Below are 16,436 nucleotides of genomic sequence, written 5' to 3'. Positions count from 1 at the left end.
AGCTTCTTTCCGTTGCGTTTAATGTTGCACTGGTAACAACCAAACAAACCAACAGTAAAGCTGCTCTCACACACACAACCCTGTGTTTGCCAAGATTCACACGTTCAGGCTCAGCTGCTGCCTCATTCCTCTTAAAGCTTCTCAGCATAAAATTCAAGCAGGGCTGTCCTGCAGCTCTCGGGTCTTCCCCAGGATTTGTGAAAACCATGTGGAACCCCAAAGCTCATGTAATGCTCTTTTCTCACAAAAACAGAGGCATTAAACTGCCCTGAGCTGTGAAATTCTGAGGGGGGCATTATAGAGAAAAGAACTGAGCTTCACAGTAACTCTGGGGGAGAAATATTACCTATTATTTTACAGCCTGCTCAAGCACTGCTTTTAAAGGTATTTAAATGTCTCCCTCACATATTCCAAAAGATTAAAGTAATTCTTTTCAAAAGCAGCTCCTGACTGTAGATACCAGTTTCTAGAGCCTGCAGGCTGCCGCTTCTCAGAATGACTGTACACTTATACGTGGGACACTGAAATATTAAAAATAAATAAGCGTGACTTTATTCTTGTCTTTTTGTAGAATATGTGGAAGGTAAATAATGCAACAAAAGGATTTACTCTTACAGCACTGAGTGTTTCAAATATTCTGAGATTTTCCCTTTTGTCCCCCTTCCACCTGACTTGCCTTTAGGATTCCCATGAAGCCCAGAGCGTGGTGCCCTGGTCAGACACAGCTTGTGCCCGGTTTTTCCCAGTGGCTGCCTCCAGACTTTCCTCAGCACATGCCATGCTATGGAAGAAGCCTCTGCTGAGGACCTGACTCCAGGTGCACAAATATTTATCTTGAGGTCAGGAGTTTTAGTCCACGTGTTGCCTAAGTTACATGCAAAGAGAGGGCAGAAAAAGCTTCAGAGAATCCAGTGAGTTGATTGTAGTTTAATACAGCCAAACCCAACCCATCGGCCACAGCTTCAGGTGTAGGCTCTGTTCCTGCAGGGAAAACCTGTTGTTAAGGAAACAACCATTATCTTATCTCCAGACTCTGGAAACATTAACATCAGCTCTGTATAAGGATTCAAAGGTCTTCCTATATACAAGGACAGCCATGAACAGAAACGTGTCTGAGATGAATACATGTGTATCTGTATTACAAATAGAATGTTGTCTTTGTCATTAAAAAATCAACACTAAATTGAGGTTCTGCAGTGACACTCACATACTGCAGTCTTTTGCACAGTTCCTTCAGTTCCTTCAGCTGTGAGCCTTAAGACTGCTGAGTTTAGTGCTTGGACATCCAACAGCTTGAAGGCTCTGACCATCCATTTGGTGAGCTCAGGCCATTCCTCACTGAAGCAGATGTTGGCAGGTGCTGGCTGCTCTCAGCAACTCTGGTTTTCCATTACATGCAGGAATCCTGCTTTTTAAAACAGAACTCAGAGATGCCTGTGAATAATTCACTTCCACAAGCACTGAACTGTTGCTGCCATTTAATGAGAGAAGCAGTCTGAGTGCTACCTGCACCTACTTCTCACCTAGACTGCAACCCCTACTACGTACCATATGTATAATGCCTGGTGCAACAGCACCCCCGACCTCAGCACAGCTACAGCTGCAGATAACACAGAAAACTGTTTCAAAATTAATAATTTACATTTAACTCTTTGCAATGGCTTGTTTGGAATAATTTGAATTCTGCTCACATATCCCTCTAAATGTTGGTTAGTAAATAAACTTTGTCCCATCACCTCATAAAGTATCATAAATTTAAAGGCTGGTATGAAATAAAGAGTCTGAAAGATCTTGCAGGATTCTTTATGCTTTAATTTGAACTGAAAATATTAAAGAGAAGATAATTGGCACAGCCAAATTAACCCAAGGGTTGACTAAAGAAACCTGGGCCAGCATCAGTCTGACCCAGTGTAATGCTGTAATGTCATCATTAACTGCCTTCAGAAGCAGGAACAGTTAAGTAAAGGGTAAAAGCAGTAGAAAGGCTGTAATTTATTGCATAAGACCATTATTGAGAAAACAACCTTTTGACACAGAGAGAATTAATTTTTTTTTCTCTGTCTGCTGCAAATTGGGAAATATGAAGGGTAAATGAAATGACCTCTGCCAGGGCATGTTCTCTGGGCTAAGTGCCTGCTCGGTGAGGAAGCCGATATTTTTGGGCCATTTCTGCAACGCTTGGATACCAAGCGGCTTCTCCGAGCCTGGTCGCGCACACGCTTCCCGCCGCAGCCGCTCCCGCGGCGATGAACCCCGCACGGAGCCCGTGACACAAACCCGCCCCGAGCGCCGCGGTCCGGGCACCGGCGGATTATCGGGGCGGCCCGCACGGGGCGCGGGAGGCTCGGCACGCCCGGGAGCGGCGGGAGCCGCGGGCCCGAGGGGCGCCTCGCCCCGGGGGCCGTTCCGGGCGTCACCACCACCGGCCGCTGGAGCACCGGCTGCGCCCGAGGGACGGCCAGGGCCGCTCCTGCTGCCAGGGGTGCCCCAGTGCCTGTCCCTCTCCTCATCCCCGTCCCTGTCCCGTCCCGCCCCGCTCCGTCCCGCCCCTCCCCGCCCCTCGGGCCGGCGCTGCGGCGGCTCGGGCAGGCCCGTCCCCCCGCGGGGCCCGGATTGGCGGCGCCGCCGCCTCCCCGCCGCTGCCGCCGCCCGGCGCGGGCAGGAGCGGCCAGTGCCATGAGCCGGGGCTGAGGTGAGGGGCTGGGGCAGTGCCGAGAGCCGCGGCTGAAGGCGAGGGGCTGGGGCGGTGCTGAGCGCCGCGGCTGAGGTGAGGGGGCCGGGCAGTGCCGTGAGGGCGGCCGGCAGCGCCCGCCGCTCCCCGCGGGCTGCGGGCGGGGAGGAGCGCAGGGGCCGAGGGCGGCGGTCGGGCCGGGCCGCGGGCGGCTCCCGGAGCCGGGCAGGGCGGATGGCGGCCGGGGGGGAGCCGGGAGCCCGCGGGGAGCGGGGCCGGGCCGGGCCGGTGCGGGGCTGGGCGGGATGGAGCCGCTCGTCCTCGGCGCGGGAGCGGCGTTGGCCGAGCCGGGGGTGCCGCTGGGCAGGAGCTGCCGGAGTACGAGCGACACCTTAAAAACAAGCGACAGGGGAGGCGGCAGCGGCCGCTCCTGCTGAAAACGGGGAGGGTTTTTCACTTGGCTTTTACCGCTAAAGGCGAGAGGTTTCCTGTCTGCTAAAATTTTTTCCTCTCTCTTGCCCTAACTGTCAGCTCCTTGGCTTCTGCTTCTCTTTTAATTCTCAGTGTCAGCTGTGTTATCTTCATTGCAGTTCAGGGGCTAAACCCGTGTCCTGTGTCTCTTCAGCATGTGCTAAAGTTCTTTCTAAATGTTTGTGCTGAACTTCTTGGTGATTTGTATCTGTCAGCAAACGTCTTGAGGAACTCCTGACCAGAATTTTGGGAAATGAAGTACACAGCAGAGGTTGATTTAAACTTTTGTATGCCGCTTAATTATTATAACCATAAGATAAACTAGCGTAAGTCTTCAGTGCTGTAAGATTATCTTCTGTTAAGATGCTTTGTCATACTCCTCTTTCAAGATAATATTGCCCGTGCAACTCCAGAAAAATAAGGCATACTCACAATTTCAGGGGTGTATGTTTTTACAAGAAGATGTTGTCTTTTTAGTGCTAAAATAACTTAATATTCCTAAATTGAATGAAATTCAGGCAGTGTGAGTACTCTGTTTTGGTTTTCTTGGAGCCGAAAATGTGCTAAATGAGAGGTAAAAGTACTTTGCCTTAAGGGTTAAATGGTAAACTAGTGATTTGGGGTGTTAAAATTGACTTTTAAAGACTCTGACATGATGCTGTTTTTTGATTTATGAGAGGTTACTGTTCTGTCTGACTTCAGAGCTGATCCAATAAGGTGCTGTGTTATGGGTGGCATATTCATTATGCTCCAAGTAGGTGCTGAGGCTTGAGGTGGTGTTGCTAAAGCAGTGCAGTGTGCTTTCTCCCTTGAGTAAAAGACCAAGAGTTGATTCTGGGCTCAGAGATGTCTTACACTGGAGTTTGCTGGGGTGTGATATTGCCTGGGAATTGTACTGGCAAGGTGAACACTTCTGTTGTGAGCAACACTTCTGGTCCATGCAAAGAACTTACTGAAATGACCTATTTCAGGAAAAAAAAGATCATTGAATAAAATCTAAAGTTAAAACTTGAAGAAGGACATGGCCCAATAGTGTGTATTAATTGCATACTTCTTTTTGTGTGATAACAGCTCTTAAGACTTCCAGCTTTTAATACCAAATGCTTAGTTGTTTCTAAATAAAGAACTTCTAAACCAACTCTTTTTCAAAGTAAAAAATGTGGAGCAGGAAGCCTGGACATAATGGGTAATGCCAGCAATTTCTCTGTTGTGGTAGGTGTGTAAACAAAGTAATGGGAGATAATGAAACTTACTTAGCAAATGAAAGGCTGATAGAACTGAAATACATTTCAAATCATGGAGCTAGAGGACTGAGGATGCAGGGCTGATAGAACTGAAATACATTTAAAATCAAGGATCTACAGGACTGAGGATGCAGGGCTGATAGAACTGAAATACATTTAAAATCATGGAGCTAGAGGACTGAGGATGCAGGGCTGATAGAACTGAAATACATTTAAAATCAAGGATCTACAGGACTGAGGATGCAGGGCTGATATAACTGAAATACATTTAAAATCAAGGATCTACAGGACTGAGGATGCAGGGCTGATAGAACTGAAATACATTTAAAATCAAGGAGCTAGAGGACTGAGGATGCAGGGCTGATAGAACTGAAATACATTTAAAATCAAGGATCTACAGGACTGAGGATGCAGGGCTGATAGAACTGAAATACATTTAAAATCAAGGAGCTAGAGGACTGAGGATGCAGGGCTGATAGAACTGAAATACATTTAAAATCAAGGATCTACAGGACTGAGGATGCAGGGCTGATAGAACTGAAATACATTTAAAATCATGGAGCTAGAGGACTGAGGATGCAGGGCTGATAGAACTGAAATACATTTCAAATCATGGAGCTAGAGGACTGAGGATGCAGGGCTGATAGAACTGAAATACATTTAAAATCAAGGATCTACAGGACTGAGGATGCAGGGCTGATAGAACTGAAATACATTTAAAATCAAGGAGCTAGAGGACTGGGGATGCAGGGCTGATATAACTGAAATACATTTAAAATCAAGGAGTTAGAGGACTGAGGATGCAGGGCTGATAGAACTGAAATACATTTAAAATCAAGGATCTACAGGACTGAGGATGCAGTGTTTCATTCAAACAGCTTTTTAGTTGATCGATCTGGGGTCTGTGCTGCTCTACCCCACCTTCTGTGCCAACTCAAGCAATTCCCTATGATGAAATCAGAAGGTTTCTCTTGTGGCACATCTGAAAGGCCACCAGAGTTACATTGTGTAGGTGAAGGTGACCAGTCACAGGCATGGCACTGGGCATAGGTAAGGACATGTTCCCCTGTCCTGCTCTCCAGGACTGAGCTTTAGCCAGTTTCTGCCCGTGAGATGAATAAATTGTGGTGCTGGGTGTGCAGAGTGTAACTGACACCTGCCCAGGAGCTGAGGAAAAATGAAGGCTGTTTATTAGGATAAACTCTAGGTTCCAAAAGAATGGAGGAGAGGGTAAGTAAATTCTGGTCTTAAAAACAGTTTTGGAGCTTGGAAAAGTCCCTCAAATCTCTGGATTTTTATTATTTTTCTTTGGTAAGCTAGAAATTGTGGTATCAGATGTCCACAGTAGTAATGCTAATTCAGTATGCTCTAAAACATTTATCCATGAATAAGGCCTCATGTTCTAGAAACCCTTACTGCCCTTAATGAAACAATCAGATGACAATGTATGCTGGAAAATGAGAGCATAATGTAGGCTTAGAGATTAGAGAAAAAAAGATAAGAGTTAATACTGTGAGCTGTCATGAGTATGTACTTTGTATTAGAAGAGATGTATTCAGCATAGAAACCAACTCTGGAAGTGCACAAGGGTGCCACATGTGCCTGATAAAGGGCATGAACGTTTTTAAGTAATGCAAAATGGATACTTGAAAGGATGTGTTGTGCTATCAAGGTGGAGGAGGGTAGAACACTGAGCTACTGAGAGAACAATATCATGTCAGAACTGTTGATACAAAAAAAAAAATGTGTACCACTCCTTATTGTAGAGGATTGTGCTAAATGGTTCAGATTCACAAAGTAAATTATTTGGTTTGGGGGCTTATTGTACTGCAAGTGGTTGAATTAATCATCTTTGCTGGACAAAAATCCCAATTATTGTGTCATAAAAATATATGATCCGTTGTTCTTGACAGAATTGTGAATTATCTCTTCTTAGAAGTTGGCTTCTATAAAGCTTCTGTTAACATGGCAAGTACAGAAGTTTGAAGGCAGAAAGTGAATAATAATTTATCAAAATCCCATTTCCAGCTTAAGACAGCAAGACCTGAAGGTTGTGCATTGGCTGGGAGGGTTTATCCTCACCCAACAGCCTCAGCCTCTGCTCCCTCGGAGCATTGTGAGGGATGAGGTTTGACCTCCTGCAGAGATAGCACTGAAGTAGCATCCTCTTCAGAAGAGCTGGAAGTGAGTGGATTTGGGCCAAACTTCGTGTGTATCACAGGTCCTAAAGTATTTACGTACTTGACAAATGGAATTTTCAGTCTTCTAAGGTGATTTTTATGTTCTTTCACACAAGTCCTTACTGGAGTTTTGCACTGTAGGCTGCCTTGTGCTAGCTTGGTTTCATGATTATGAGTCTGCAGAGCAAAATCTCCTTGGTCACTAACAATGCAGCCAGTGTAGTGCAGGACTCCCAGTCAGACCAGTTCAGTAATGCAGAATCTGCCTATTTCATCATTTCCTTTAATGGACTCCTTGATGACCATTATCTCTGAAAAATAAAAACCACGTGTCTTAGGCTGAAACTGCTCAGTTGAAGCATCTGAGAGGCATTGCTGGAAGGCTTCCTGTGTTATCCACGGCCAGTCTTGCTTCTGTTGGGAATGGTGAGAGAAAGGAAGCAGAGGAGCAAGTTTTGATGGTGGAGTAGGTCAGAGTGGCTGAGGTGCCTGCACTGTGCAGTAATCCCTGTAAGTTTTTCTGGTGTTTTTTCTTCTTGTTTCACCCTCTGGGAGGAGAGAAGTACCAGGGTGTTGTTATTTGACAGTCATATTTATTCCGTGGTTACTGTTGTCTCTGTTGAAGCCAATTGTTAGTGTTAGACATGAGGATATAATGATAAAGCAGGGTTTATTCTCTGATCTTGCCTTTCTGCTCCTCAGAACTCCTACTTCTCTGTTCATTGTCTTTCCTATTTGTTTTAACTCTCTCCTCTCCTGACAGTGAATTGTGTTACTCTGCTATGCAAAGTCCAGATCAATACCCAGTACAGTTGGGGTTCTAAAAGGGAAGAGGACTGATGGACAATGGATAGCAGAAGATCAATAAACATGGTAAACAGTGGTGTTTCCCCATAAAGGCCAGGAGGGCCGTGGAAATGAATCGCTGTGTGAACCAAGCTTTAATATTCATTACCCAGTGTCTCAGTGGTTTATAAAGTGTTGTGCTCTCTGACCCTGCTGGTGTTGGATGACAGGACTATTGCAGAAGAATCTCCCTTAGTGCTGTGACTACGTTGCATATTCTGTAGGATTATTATCCTGGAGCTCTGAGAAGACGGGATGCTCAAGCTTAGAACAGGATCTCTTTCAAGAGTATGAAAATGGCTATTCAGGCATTGGAGTGCTTGTTTAAAGGATCTGTTTGGTCCAGAAAATTGCTGTGTTGGGTTTTAATAGTGGAAATAGAAGACAATGCAACAAGACTTTGGATCTTACTCTGGATTTCATGTGTTTTGTTTAAATTACACTTCAGTTGTAAAATAGGACTGCAAAATTATAAGCACAATGGTAGGGACTCCTTTGATACTGGAATTTTCAAAGCAGATGGCAGAGGAGTGAAATGTGAATGTTACCTGTCATGAGCTGCAGTGAAGTACTGATCTGAAATTAAATAGAGAGATGTAAAAAGCATTTTGTTTCCCTGGCAGTCAGGATTAAGACTGAGAAAAGAAAACTGTTTGTTTTTATGAGCCCAGACAGGCTGGAAGAATGAGGGTTCTGTGTGGGGACGGAGCTGGCGGTGCTCACACGCCTGTGTTGTGGGAGCTTGGGTAGGAAATGTCACCAAACATGTGACATGGAGAGACAGTGGAAGTTGTCCGAGTTGTGCTCGCTGTCTCCTGCCTGCGAGCTGCAGCATGTTCTGCTTCCTTATCCTCTGAAGCCCCAGGTATCCAGAGCCTGCCTGCGCTGGGCTCTGCCAGGGATCCATCCCAGACTCCCCTGGCTAAGGCCAGGAGTGATGCCCTTGCAAGAGCAGAGCATTGCAGAGCATTCCCACAGCCCTGCCTGCTGTCACCTCCCACTTCTTGTTCCATCTCCCTGCCCCACTGTGGCCAGGGCAAGGTGGAGAGTCTCTCTGAATGCTTTTCAAGCCAGGCATTGCCATTCTGCTTGCTTAGTATGTGTCTGTCATCCCTCTTGCCTGGAGGGACTTCACTTTTTTTCCTAGTACTCTTGTGTAATACTTGGGGTTGGTCACATAAATAAATGTACTTTGGTGGGAAATGAAAGTGATCTGTACAACTCTTGACTTGTTTGGAGCTGCTGTGACGTTTGATAAGGCTTATCTTTGTAGGACCTCCTCAGTAGCATTTCTTTTTGTCTAATCATTTCCACACTTCTTCCTTTTCAACTTAACTTGAAGTATTAAACAAAGGAATTAGGAGAAGTGGAAAGAACTAAGGGGGAGATAATCCTGAATGTCTGTCAACTCAGAAGCGTGCTGGTTAATAAATGTTCTGCCAGGTTTTGAATAAACTCTATGAGCAAATGCGTGACAACTTTACAAAAGTATTTTTATAGGAAATAAAAAAGTGTTACTCTTCTATTTGTATGTTATTTTTAGCGAGTAGCAAGAGATGTGGATGGAGAACAGACCAGCTGTGCATACAAACGTTCTCCTATTTTGTAATTCCCCTTATTCCCTTTTATCATTCCCTTTTTGACAACAGGTTGAGTGTTCCCAGAAACCTTAACACTGCTGAGAGATTTCAGGCAAGCTGAAAGCAGTGCCTGGCAGTTTCAGAAAACTCTGTGAGTGTCTGAAAAGATGCATTAAGAGGTGTGTTGTATTTAAAAGCGTAAATATTTAGTTGTTTGGCTCTCCATTTCTTTTATCGTGCAGATTTGAGATGTGGATTGGCAATGGTTTTGGAGTATTAAACAGATTTTGTGAACCTTTGCTTTTCTGATGAGTTGGGCCAACTTTCCAGTTTCACTTTTAAATCCTATCTACATCCTAGCTATCATTCTTTCTTCCACATTAAAACTTCACAAGTAAAATGATAAAAATGAGTAAATCGTGGTGCTGCCCCATGAGTGGTTTTTCCTTCTCGGGATATATTTTTTTAATCTGCTTCTTCCATCCAGCTGCCCTAAGCAGTGCATTTACCAATGAAAATGCCATGGACTGACTGTTTTGCACATGTCTTTGTGGACAAAAATGGGTGAGGTGTGAGCAGTGGCTTCTCGAGCCTCCTCCTCCAGTAACCCCAGCCAGATCAATGCTGGTTTGTGTGGTCTGTTCAGATCTCGGGCTGCTGAGGAAGGGATTGTCTGTTGGCATAACACTTCTGATCCTTCGCGGAGCTGGGAGAGCTTTTGGGGGAGTGTGGAGGCTGTTCCTGCTTTTCACAGAGAGGAGCTTGTGGTGAGGAATGGAGGTGAGAGATTTTCATCCCGTGTGTGCATTTCCACTTGCGCTGCTCAGTTTCCCCAAAAGAGTGACCAATGTTGTCTAAAGCCTTTGCTGTACAGGGCAGGGCAGGGGTAGCTCTTCAGGGATGGGAGCAGCTTCCTCACCCTTCAGTCCTCACTGTTTTGTCACCTTATCCTGGAAGACAACCTGAGCTGCCACTCCTGCTTGGCTTCTCAGCCCTGACCTCTCTGAACAATTAAAAGCCTCTTTGCTCACCCACACCCTGATGAGTATGTGCTGTGCATACCCACAAACCTACTCAGGGTGCTTGTAATTCAGAGCTTGGCTCTCTTTGATAAACAAATGCCTGGTGGATGAATTAAGCATGGATATAGGAACATTGCCCTATGCTTGAAATTGGACTTGCCTACATAATTCTGTAATTGGACAAGGCAGGATATGGCTCAAAGACACTTATTTCCCTTTGCCCTTTTGAATCCATCTGGTGGCTTTTGCTGTTCTTTTATCTCCCAGCAAATCAAGACCTTAAAATTGATGACCTAAAATTAATTTCCTTGAAGCTGCTTTAATGACACTTCCCTTTCTGTGCATGTGTGTGCACAAAATGTAACCCACATAGAGGGGAGTGCATTCACCCTTAACTGTTTTTTTACTGGTTGAGACTATAAAAAATATTTCTAAATGCAGTAGTAGAAACTTTTATGGTGTTGAAGGCATTTCCTGGGCAAATTACACTGATGATACCTGTTTATTGAATAAAAAATATAGGATAAGAAAGGGAAGAGTTTAGCTCTTTTTTACAAGGAAGTAACTGCAAAAGAGAACAACAGTAGAGAGTGTGCATGAATACAGCTTGAATGTAAAGTAGAACTGGAGTTCTTAAAAAGTCATTAAAATTTTTGAGCTGTTCATATTGTGTTGTGAATTCAACAGGTAACTGGTGAATTCTGGTGTGTATTGCTACAAGACACCCACCTGCTGACTTTTTTACTTTACAGCCTGTGAGGTTGTCAGATTAAATTCCTGGAGACAACTATGCTGATTAATGTTCTCAGAAGTGAGAACTGTGTGTGTGTTTTACAGGTCCCTATGAAGCTGGTCAAAATTTAGTATGTGCCTCTCTGAAACAGAGTTTTGGAGGAGTGATTTTATTTACAGAAGTCTCATTGTACTGGTCTGCCTTCCACTAAGTTAAGGACCTGTGTCTGTGTGCGATGACTGAATTATACCATAGAGGAGCAAAGGTTGAGAGAAAATGAGTAATGGGCGAGAACACTTCTCAAGGAGTGCTGAAAAGTTCAGAAAACCTGTAATGAACTTAAACCTGTTAAGAAAAATTTAATTTTTCTGTAATTTCACACTGGTGGCCTGACTCACACGGGGAATTACCGTGTTGGGGTATCTTATTTTGTTTGCCTTTTTTTTTTTTTTTTTGAGTATTCACATGACTAATGATCCTTCCAGGTTTGTTATCAGTACCACATTTTGAGAGAGAAAAACAGAGTAGGAAGGATCCCCATATGCCCACAGACCTCACTTTACCCTCTCAGTGTACTGACTTCCTTTCTCCTTAGGAGCAATACGGTGTCTTTATGTTCCTGTGAAATGATCATTTAAATTCAGAATGCCAGCAAAGCTGGGTTGTTTTTGTTTTTTTTTTCCATATATCTATCTCCCATGGTTTCTTAGCAATTAGGCATTAAAAAAATATGCTGTGGGAGGTGCTCATCATTTTCTGACTCAGTTGGTTTCAATGGGAGTCAGGCCTGTAAAGCAGCTGTTAAGGTCAGGCAATCTGTAATTGACCTGTCAGATGTTGCAATTAAAGTGTATTGCAGCTGTTAGAAATAGGAGTTACCTCCATTGCTCCTGAAAAAAAACGAAAAATAACCTGAAACCAACCCACCAGAAAGCTTCAATAAATTTCACTGATTCATTGAGTACCTCTCTCTTCTGTGTGTAATGCAAGAAACAGAGGGGAATGCAGATGGAGCTGCTGCCTTTGATTTCAGTGCTGTTTGTGGCAAGGCCTCTTTCATGTTCTGAATAACAAAGTCCAGGGAAAATTCTTGCCAATGTCTGTCAAATAAGAAGTTTACACCTTGAAACGCTTAGAGTTATAAATACTGTGGGGAAACTAAGAAAATGTATCTACATGAAAACACATATGGGAATGCTTTTGCCACACACTGGTTTTTGCCTTACTGCTTTTGTGGATTTTGTGAAATATTAGAATGTAGTGTAATTGAATAACTAGGAATTGTATAGTTGCTTCAACCCTGTGCACTTGAGTGAGTGTTTTTGTGTCTGTCTCATAGTCCAGTATTTTTAATAATAAAATGCTTAAGCTACTCTTTAATTCAGAGTTAGTCATGGAGAGATTATAGTGAAATGTATGTAATAGTTGCAAGGCTCTAGAAGCTTTTGACCAGCTGAAAAGCTCCCCGGAGCCCTTACATCATGACAGTCATTTGGGAAGCTGGGGAGGTCTGAGTTGTCTGTCCTAATGTTTTTATTGAGCCTCACTTAATATCTGTGCTCACGGAGGGTCTGCAGTGTTTTTGTGTTGTGTATTTGCTTGGGATTTTGGCTTTTGTTAATGAGCAAAATGCTTTGTCCTTAGCATGGTAGAAATTCTGGTCATTTGGGGCCATCTGGGTTCCATTTCAGTGTCTTGGATGTTGTCCTGTGCTTGTTACTCTGTCCTCCAGCTGGAAAGCCACAGTGGTGCTGAACTTTTGCATTTTAGTTTCTAGGTATCTGAGTTGAACATAAATCTGAATGAGATGAGTGTTGCCTTAAGCAGAGGGAGAAATGTCTGGTACTCGCCAATTCTAAATCTGACATTTTATTTTCTGGCTATTCTTAGGACAAGGATTCTTTAGAGTTTGTTTTGTTAGCCTTCTATGGATCTTTCTATGAATTAGAAGTTTAAGTATTTTATGCACAGAAGCTGTCATCAGTAGTTTATGATCTCTGCACAGTTCTTGCTAGAATATGTGTGATTCCAGAGCTGCATTAATGTGGTTCTCAGTCTTTGCTGTTGCTGCTTAAAGGTGTTAGTGACTCTTTATGATCTTACTTGTTCCATAATCTGTGTGAACATTGCTCTTCAGTCAGGTTAAGTCAGAGCAAAGTTTTTCTAACCCTCCTAATAATACTGAAACTAAAAATAACATGATTACCTACACAGGGCTTTCAGAGAAGTCTGGAATTCTAGTCCATTTTCTTCCAAAATTAGATGACAAAGAGCTTTTCTGTTCATGTGGTGCTGAATTATGTTTCTTTTGCAGTTTCCAGGTAGCAGGGAATGCTGGTAATACCTTTCTCCATTAATTTTTTCATGGAATCCAGTGACAGGAGAGACCATTGCATGGCATGGAGTGATTGGCAGGACTGCCTCTCTTGGGTGCTGGGAACAGTTGTTTTAAAGAAACTACAGAGAAGTTTGACTTTTGGGTTGAATTACTTTTGTCCCACCTAACTAAAACTTGATGGCAGCTCTGGAAAGACTTGCATGTTTTGAAATCCTGTTTATTGGCCTTTTCCTACCCTTTTCTGTCCTTTGGACCTTCTGGGGATTATGCTTGCAGAACCTTCTGAGGAATCCTGACCTGTCATAAATGCATTTTCTGCATTTATCAAAGACACTTTTCCTTGGGTAGATGAGATGCAAGGAGGTGAACAACTGTAATTAATGTGCCCTCTAACAGCAGTTCCCTGTGTTAATATTTGCAGCTTGCTCTGTATCTTCAGGTGCCTTAAGATAATTAATTTTCATGTGTTAAGTACAACTGCCTTTCTAGTTAGGTATGAGTACTTTATTTTCATTAAATGTAAATGTAGCTCTCCTCCCTTCCTTAGACAATTTAAGCTTTCTGAAAATAGCCTTGTTTTGGTTTGTTGTTCTTGTTTCACTTTGTGCCAGCTGCCTGGTCTGTAGATATTTTCCTGTTTTTTTCTAATTGTTTATTTGATTTGAAGAGTTATTACCTTGCTTCTTAAGGATGTGCTAGGTCTGAAACGAAATACTTCTAAGTATTAAAAGCTTGAGAGCTATTTAATAATACCAGAGAATATCTCCTTCTGTAATTTTGAAAACATCCCTGTGACCTAAGGAAACTATGATTGTGTACTGTGCTTTGTCCTGTCAGCTTAAAAAGCCACCAGGCACCTTGCATGCTAATCTTCTGCAGAGCATGACATTAACATGAAGGCTGTACATAAGAAATATGAAATTTGATTGATCATTAAAAATCCCCCGAAAAAAAAAAAAGTCTTTAGATACCTATGGGTAAATCTGTAGATTCCATTCCTTTTTTAATGATCTCTCATAACTACATCTTACATGGGGACCTAGAGTTTGAGTTACTAATTGGTGCTGCTCCTCTGTATCTGAGCTCAGCCTCATGTGGACAAACCTGTTTATTTTTAAAACCTTTTCATATGAAGGTATGTGATGGTTGTTTTACCTTGGCAGGTACTGTGGTTAGCGCTGTAATTTTTTTGTTAGGGAAATGAATGTAAATGTAAGAAGAATGCTCGCTTGCTACCTGTAGGCAGTTCTACCTATTGATGTGCATTTGCACTGGGAAAAAAAGAGCCTGCAGAACAACTCTGATAAGCTCTTGTTAATTTAGGATTCAGGGCACCTTATTTTACTTAATTGTAGAAACATGCTTTTCTCTAAGTCACTCGGTCAAAATTTCCCCTAAAGATTTCATAGTGACCTTTAATTTAATCAGAGATGTGGGCAGAGTTTTCAGCTGTGGACTAATCCATGAAGGTTTTAGATAATCTTTTATCAGATTTATGAGGAGGTGATTTTTTTCCCACCGCGATAAGAGAGGAAGTTACAATTCTGCACAGTTTATCCTCACCATTTACCCTTTCCACAGGGTGTATTTTTTTACGTGTAAACTTTTGATGCTTTATAATTACAGAAACCCAGCGTGTTCTGTTGAGGTGCAGAACTTGTGCAGCACCAGAAGGTTCTGCTGTAGACTCTCCTCTCTTTTAGAAGAGAGCAAATGCAGCAGTTACATATTTATTGCTCAGAACTGTAAGACCGTTGTTGGGGTTTTGAGAACCCAGCAGTTTGAGAAAAGTGGGAAAAGCTGGCTTTAGGCTGGCTCTGAGTTTGCCCTTGTTTTAATGTGTCTATTTCTGAATCCCTTGCTGCAGAAATTTCAGATTTAGGTCTATAAACTTGTCTTTTTCTGGGGCATTTCTCTTCTCACTTGTGGCCAAATGAGTTTTTTAGGTAATTTTGATGCCATCAGTTAGCTACCTGGAAAAACCACATATTTTAACATAATTTTAAAGACGGCAATATATATGTTATAGGAAGTGGCTAAAACCCCAAAATCTGTGATGGAGGGCGAGGGGAGGGGATATGGTGGTGGGTTATTACTATTTTATTTTGTTCTGGAACCTAATGAAAGGTCCCTTTGAGCTGTTAAATGTGGAGGGTTTTGGAAGGAAAAAGTGCTATCTGTTGCTTGCAATTCCAAATGATAAACAAGAATATAGTTCATAAGAGGAGAGCATGTGAATGGAGAAAGTATTATGTATGTACTAGAATTTTTATTCATTATTATTGTGCCAACTGGGAGTGAATGTTCTTTAATATAATTATACTCTAGTGCAGTTTGAATTTATTCCAAAGAGCAGAGCTTTGCCTAAAAACTTATTTTATTTCTTCTGTTAGGGAAAATGTTGTATTTCTTAAAAATACCGCTTCACTTCAGGCTTCAGAAAATCATTAAATAAGAAGAAATTAGATTTTTCTGAGTTTCTGGAGAACCTTTAACTGCTTAGTTTTTTTTGTGTTTGTTAAAATGAGACTATTGCAGCTTTTAGAGTTTTGGTAAGTGGTGTGTCATGGAAGGAGAATAGGAAATAATTATTCTTTTATCAGTAAAGGCAGAGGAACTAATGTGGTAGCTGACCTTTCTTAGGTCTTTGGGGAAAATGTTAATATAGAATACACTTGCTTAGCTAGCATTAAACAATTTTTGCTTGATTGTTTTTGAAGTGTTGTAAAGACAAGCTTGGGGACCTCAGCAGCAGCAACAAAATTTCAGTAATTTTGTCTGCACCAAAATTCCAGTAGTTTTGAACACTCCTTACTTGCCATTGCAATTTAATTTGACTTTACTGTCCTGGACTTAAAATGACTCTTACTCATCTCTTTGATAGGTTTACTATTTTCATTAAAAGTATAATCTCATTGACAAGACTTTAAAATTTTGCCTAGGATTCTCTTTTTTAAGTATACCTGAGCACACTTAAATGCAGATTATTGAACTCAAATTTTTCTGAACTTAAAAGCATTTGCACAGAAATGTTTGGATTTTTTAATGATGCTCAGAGGTCTCCTGCTGGAGGTGTTTTGGCTCTCACCCAGCTTAGTTGTGCTGACCTGGGTTTCTCTGGCAGGGGTATGTGCTGTGTGTGTGTGTTATGATCCATGGTGGGTGGCACCCTCAGTTTTGGCTATGATCTGGGATTGACTTCTGCTCAACACCTTTGACTACAGTCTTTTAATAGTACTGGATATTGATATCAACTTTTTCATTTCTGCCCTTGGATTTGAAACGGGTTTTGTTGTTTTCTTTTTTTTTTTTCTTGTCCTCCCCACCTCTGTATCTCAAATCCTGTTGCAT

At 42.4% G+C, this 16,436-nt stretch overlaps 1 protein-coding gene across 2 annotated transcripts in view; it reads left to right on the top strand.

The window, feature by feature from the left end:
• Positions 1 to 2,519: 2,519 nt before the first annotated feature.
• Positions 2,520 to 16,436, top strand: part of TEX2 (testis expressed 2) — a 45,164-nt gene continuing 31,247 nt past the window's right edge. The window contains exons 1-2 of one of the 2 annotated variants that reach the window (XM_068209764.1): positions 2,520 to 2,730; positions 9,062 to 9,171. The gene's annotated coding sequence lies outside the window, so the exon portion shown is untranslated. The remainder of the gene's footprint in view (positions 2,731 to 9,061; positions 9,172 to 16,436) is intronic. The other variant, XM_068209763.1, reaches the window with a different exon arrangement.

Source organism: Anomalospiza imberbis, chromosome 19 (assembly GCF_031753505.1).
Source record: "Anomalospiza imberbis isolate Cuckoo-Finch-1a 21T00152 chromosome 19, ASM3175350v1, whole genome shotgun sequence".
Lineage (NCBI taxonomy): Eukaryota > Metazoa > Chordata > Aves > Passeriformes > Viduidae > Anomalospiza > Anomalospiza imberbis.
The sequence above is the reverse complement of the archived record's forward strand: the minus strand, read 5'-3'. Positions and strand labels throughout refer to the sequence as shown.